This window comes from Nicotiana sylvestris, chromosome 5 (assembly GCF_000393655.2).
Source record: "Nicotiana sylvestris chromosome 5, ASM39365v2, whole genome shotgun sequence".
Taxonomy (NCBI): domain Eukaryota; kingdom Viridiplantae; phylum Streptophyta; class Magnoliopsida; order Solanales; family Solanaceae; genus Nicotiana; species Nicotiana sylvestris.
The window spans coordinates 49,222,646-49,228,793 of record NC_091061.1 but is presented as its reverse complement, the minus strand read 5'-3'; the positions used below and the strand labels follow the sequence as shown (position 1 = coordinate 49,228,793).

General features: G+C 42.8%; 1 long non-coding RNA gene across 1 annotated transcript; it reads left to right on the top strand.

Annotated features, from left to right (window-relative positions):
* Positions 1 to 2,805: 2,805 nt before the first annotated feature.
* LOC104217394 (uncharacterized) lies at positions 2,806 to 4,566 on the top strand. The gene is made up of 2 exons (XR_708752.2): positions 2,806 to 3,020; positions 4,309 to 4,566. It is a non-coding gene; the product is annotated as an uncharacterized lncRNA (long non-coding RNA).
* Positions 4,567 to 6,148: the final 1,582 nt, after the last annotated feature.

The following is a 6,148-nucleotide window of genomic DNA, read 5'->3' as shown; positions in this document are numbered from 1 at the left end:
AGACTGGAGAGTATTGACTGAGTGAGGCAGAGAGCCGGATATTGATCGATAGTATAGGATCGGGCTGCACGCCGCAGCGAGATATTAAACAAGCCTTCGTTGGTTTTGTTATAGCGCTTGAGGTAATGAGAGAAGCCCCTCCGGAATCTTTACACCCCCAGTGAGTGTAGTTGATGATATTGAGGGATGGATCTTCCCTAGACATGGATCTTGTCCGAAGTATTGGTATGGAGGTGGATCTTCTCCATGAGGTTGGATTGGCCTGTTTTTCCTTGGTACTGAGTGACTTATATTCTATGATGTATATACATTCTGGGATGGATCTTTCCTGGGCTGAGTGGGCCGTATACAGTACTGAGTGGTTGAGCACTGTGAGTGGAAGTATTATACGTAACATCGATCATACTATATGTGCATTGGTACTTAAAGGTTTCTAAACTTTATCCTCTGTGTTGTTCATACCGTGTTTAATCACTACTGAGAATTTACTTGAACTGTAAGCCTGTCTACATTTCTATACAATTAACTGTTGCAACCTGTTGAAGTTTGGTTCGTCACTACCGTCAGTCCATAGTTTGGACTTGTTACTTACTGAGTTGGTATACTCACGTTACCCCCTGCACCCCTGTGTACAGATCCAGATTTCGCGGGGCACGGTAGCGGCTGTTGATCTTGCTAGTTGGAGACTTTCTTTGGAGATTGTGAGGTAGCTGCTTAGCGATCGCAGTTCCGCCTTCTCCTTTCCTTATCTTCCTTTGGTTTATATATTTTGGATATTCTCAGAATGTGTTGGTCATCTTATTTTGAACAGTTGTATTAGTTTTGGCTCATGACTTAGTGACACCCGAGGTTGGGATTGTGTTTTTTTCTGCCGGATTTTGGATTTCTACTTTTATCTCATTGAATTTCTGTTAAAACTATGTTTTTCCTTAAGTTTTATTTGAAAAAAATGGAGTATTTTGAAATAAGTGGCTGGCCTAGTATCACGATAGGCGCCATCATGACATGGTTAGATTTTGGGTTGTGACATGTTGGTATCAAAGCCTAGGTTACATAGGTCTCACGGGTCATGAACAGGTTTAGTAGAGTCTCACGGATCGGTACAGAGACATCTATATTTATCCTGGGGAGGCTGATGAACCTTTAGGAAAACTTCATATTCTTGAATTCTTGTCATGCAAATCTGTTGATCCGAGTACTAAATTTCTGTTATTCTATTCTCTCACAGATAGTGAGGATACGTGCTACCGATCAGGATGGACGACCACCAGTACCACCAGTTGGGTCCGCTAGAGGTCGAGGACGCGGTCGAGGCCGTGGTAGGTGCAGGGGTGTGGCCCGTATAGCAGCTAGGGAAGCACCTGCAGATCCACCCGCCACCCCAGTTCATGATCAGGCTCCAGCGAGGGATGCTCTAGCAGTACCAGCTCAGGCACCGACTGTGCCTATTGTTATCCCGGGCCTCCAGGAGACTTTGGTTCAGATTCTTACTGTGTGCACCAGTCTTGCTCAGGCAGTTGCAGTTTCTACCATAGCAGCTTCTTCTCAGGCCGGGGGAGGCACTCAGACTCCCGCCGCCCGTACACCCGAGTAGGTTGTTTAGGGACTCCTGACACCGGAGGCACCACCAGCCTAGCCGGTTGCACCTGCTCAGGATTTTGTGGTTCCAATTATGCCTGATGACGAGCATCGTCGATTGGAGAGGTTTGGTAGACTTCAGCCTTTGACTTTCAGTGGTGCATAGGGCGAGGATGCCCAGGGTTTCTTGGATAAGTGTTAGAGGATGTTGCATACAACGAGTATTCTAGAGACTAATGGGGTCTCATTTACTACTTTTCAGTTTTCTGGAGCTGCCTTCACTTGGTGGGAGGCTTATGAGTGGCACATTCTTATTGGTGCACCGCCCCTTACTTGGCATCAGTTCTCCATTCTCTTCTTAGAGAAGTATGTACCACATTCCCGTAGAGAGGAGCTTATAGGCAGTTCGAGCAGCTGCGTTAGGGGGATATGACCGTATTGCAGTATGAGATGAGGTTCTCCGAGTTGGCCTGTCATGCTATCTGGCTAGTTCCCACAGACTGGGAGAGAATCAGGAGGTTCGTTGATGGCTTCAACTATCAACTATGGATTTTTTTGACCAAAGAGAGAGTATTTGGCGCTTCTTATGAGGAAGTGGTTGACATTGCTAGAGAGATCGAGTCAATTCGTTGCCAAGAGCGAGAGGAAAGGGTGGCCAAGAGGCCTCGGGGATCTAGTAGTTTTGGGGTTCTTTTTCGGGAGGCCAGTTTCAGCACGGCAGAGGCCGTTCATTTAGACATGCTCAGCTAGACCGTTCAGGTCACCGTGGTGGGTCATCAAGCCATGGTTCTCACAGCTCACATCAGGGTCACTCGTCTCTCAGTGCCCTTCTAGCTCAGAGTTTGACTCAGGCATCGTCATTTCATGGCTCATTTATGCCTGGTTCTTCTAGTGGACATCTCGATGCTCGGCGCTCCCTTCAGTCCCCACCACCACTTGTTGCGAGGGGTTGTTTCAAGTGTGGAGATTTGGGTCATATCAAGAGGTTCTGTCTAGGGGTGTTCAAAACCGACCTGAAACCGAAAACTGATCCGAAACCGAAGCTTAATGGCTTATTGGTATCGGGTTAACGGTTTAATAGACGGGGAACAGATTGAATTTTTTTTATTAACGACTTATCGATTTGGGGGCGAATTAGTCAATTTTCTTAACGGCTAATCCGTTAAACCGTTAAGAATATATATATATATATATATATATATATATATATATATATATATATATAATATAAAAAACCCTTCCACAGAGTTGCAATACTCTGTGTCTACTCTCTAACGCGTAAGACAGAAACCCTAACGCCTAAACCTAACGCCTCTCTCGTCGACCTCCAGTAGTCCAACACCAGCAGTAACCTAATGCCCCTCTCGTCGACTTCTAGCAGTCCAACACCAGCAGTAACCTAACGCCCCTCTCGTCGACTTTCAGCAGTCCAGCACCAACAGGTATCTGTGTTTTTTACCTTGCAATTCATACATTTTTGCTCGCTGTGAATAATCTTGATATACATGTTGATATTTTGGATATGGTGAATGAGAGCTACATTGGTCATACTACTCTTTCTGCTGGAACTTTTATCTCAGATGGGTTGAGCAGGATTCAACTCTTAGATTGGAATGGCCAGCTCTCAATCGCTGAAGTGGTTAATAACGAGCTCAATGTTTTGGTGTTAGACGATTACAAAAAAAAAAGCAGCAGATAAAATGGAGTAGACGAATCTTCAGGCTCATGACATCGTTAACAGAGTTATTTGTGGTACTTGTTGATAAATCTACAGTGAATCGATTTTATGCAGTGAATCACTATTTAATTAATGGAACATTCCCTAGTTATATGACTGAATTTAAGCTGCTTTTGATTGCTAATGTAATATTGCTATCACCTTGGATTTAAGTTCCATAGTGCTTCTAGGCAGAACCGGATTCAAGTACATAGATGTAGTAAACAGTGCACCCATTGTACCTTTATGGATGTGGCGTTAATTTCATATTTCAATGTAAAGGAACAAACAAAAGGGGAAAAGGAGGAAGAAAGGTTAAGATTTCTCACTGTCAAGTTGTTTCGTCTTGTAATATCGATATGAATACTATATTATATATCCCTAATACTCTTTGTTTATCATCTGTCAACCTTTATAAATCCTGATTGAATTCGTCAAGACAGAGAATGATATGAAAGCTCATAGTATTTAAGCGTCATGTTAAGCTTTGGCTAGAGCTGTGCACTCACATGTTCAACATCTCTTGGATGCTTTGCCCTGTATGGTTTGCAAAACGATTTTCGGATGCAAATCATGCTAACATCGGTACCAACAACAAGCTTTAATCGTACAACTATTTTCATTTCATACTTATGTGCTACTGAAGCAAACCAAGATAAATTTCATGATCCCATTCTTTTTTTCAATATCATATTACATTGTATATATTAACTTCTGCATGTTTATAAAGATTGTAAAGCCATTCAATATATTGGCAGAGCGGATGTTGTTGCCTCTCTATTTGATGAACTTCTTCCTTCTATGTTGTTTAAGAAGGTCATTCATAGAACTCTCTCGTAGCTGTTGAGCTTGTTGAGATAGAACAGAAATCTGTCAATCTGCTTTGTAATGCAGTTGTAGTCTATTGCAATGTTGAAATCATATTAGTGAGATTTAATATCTTCAGAAACTATGTGTTAATATAGGTTTTTAATCCTGATGATTTTCTTGTGTTTTTCATGTAATTGAAATAGGAGAAGAAGTAGAGATGGAAGTTGGAACTGGATAATGTGGGACGCAGGAACAGTTGCAGAAAACAAATGTGTATATTTTTAAAATGGACGGTGTTCGTTTTAATACTCTGCTTTGGGTTTGGGATGTGTTGTAGCGTACAATTTAGTGATTTACAAATGTGTTCTGCTTTTTCACTCATTGTTATGTAGGCAGACCAGCAGTTTCGATTTCTACATGTAAACTCAATGTGTAATTTTGATTTTTAAATTTGTATGCTAGACTGTTAGCAAACAATTAATGCACGCAATATAGGTTGAATTAGGCCGATAAACCGTCCGATAACCGCTCGATAAGAGGTAAACCGATACCAATCCGCCCGATATCTTATCGGGTGGCTAGCGGATTAATACATTTAAAAGCTGATAACCATTAAGCCAAACTGTTAAGTCCAATCCGCCCGATAAGCAGCCCTAGTTCTGTCCCCATCTTACGGGTGGTTCATCCTAGTAGAGGAGTCAACCTTTGGCTTCAGCACCAGTTACTTCCCTACCCGCTTAGTCAGCTCGGGGTGGAGGTCAGTCAGCTAGGGGTCGCCCTAGAGGGGGAGGTCGATCAGGTGGTGGTCAGGCCCATTTCTATGTGCTCCCAGCCAGACCAGATGCTATTGCTTCAGATGTTGTGATTACAAGTATTATCTCAGTTTTCCACAGAGACGCCTTTGTTTTATTTGATCCCGGTTCTACCTTTTCTTATGTGTCATCATATTTTGCCCATTATCTGGATATGCCCCGCGAGTCTCTTGTTTCCTCTATTCATGTATCTACTTCGGTAGGTGATACTATTGTCGTGGACCGTGTATATCAGTTGTGTGTAGTGACTATTGGGGGTTTGGATACCTGAGTGGATCTCTTGTTGCTTAGTATGGTTGACTTTGATGTGATATTGGACATGGATTGGTTATCTCCGTGTCATGCTATTCTGGACTATCATGCTAAGACAATGACATTGGCTATGCCAGGGTTGCCATGGATTGAGTGTCGAGGTTCGACCGATTATGCTCCTAGTAGGGTGATTTCATTTTTGAGAGCCCAGTGGATGGTTGAGAAGGTTTGTCTTTCATACTTAGTATTTGTGAGGGATGTCAGTGCAGAGACTCCCAACATTGATTCTGTTCCAGTTGTGAGGGATTTTCCCGTTGTGTTTCCTGTAGACCTGCCGAGTATGCCACCGGATATGGATATTGGTTTTGGTATTGACCTGGTGCCGGGCACTCAGCCTATTTCTATTCCACCATATCGTATGGCACCAGCGGAGCTGAAGGAGTTAAAGGAGCAACTTCAGGAACTCCTTGATAAGGGGTTCATTCGGCCTAGTGTGTCGCCTTGGAGTGCACCTGTTCTATTTGTGAAGAAAAAGAATGGCACGATGAGGATGTGCATTGATTACAGGTAGTTGAACAAAGTAACAATCAAGAACAAGTATCTTTTGCCTCGTATCGATGATTTATTTGACCAGCTTCAGGGAGCGAGAATATTCTCTAGATTGATCTTAGTTTAGGTTATCACTAGTTGAAGATCGGGACTCAGATATTCTTAAGATAGCCTTCAGGACCAGACATGGTCATTATGAGTTCCTTGTTATGTCTTTTGGGCTGACCAATTCCCCAATAGCGTTCATGCTTGTGATGAACAACGTATTTCGGCCTTATCTCGACTCGTTCGTGATTGTTTTCATTGATGATATTCTGGTATACTCGCGTAGTCAGGAGGAGCACGCAGAGCATTTGAGAGTTGTGTTGCAGAGATTGAGGGAGGAGAAGCTTTATGCAATGTTCTCCAAATGTGAGTTTTGGCTCAGTTT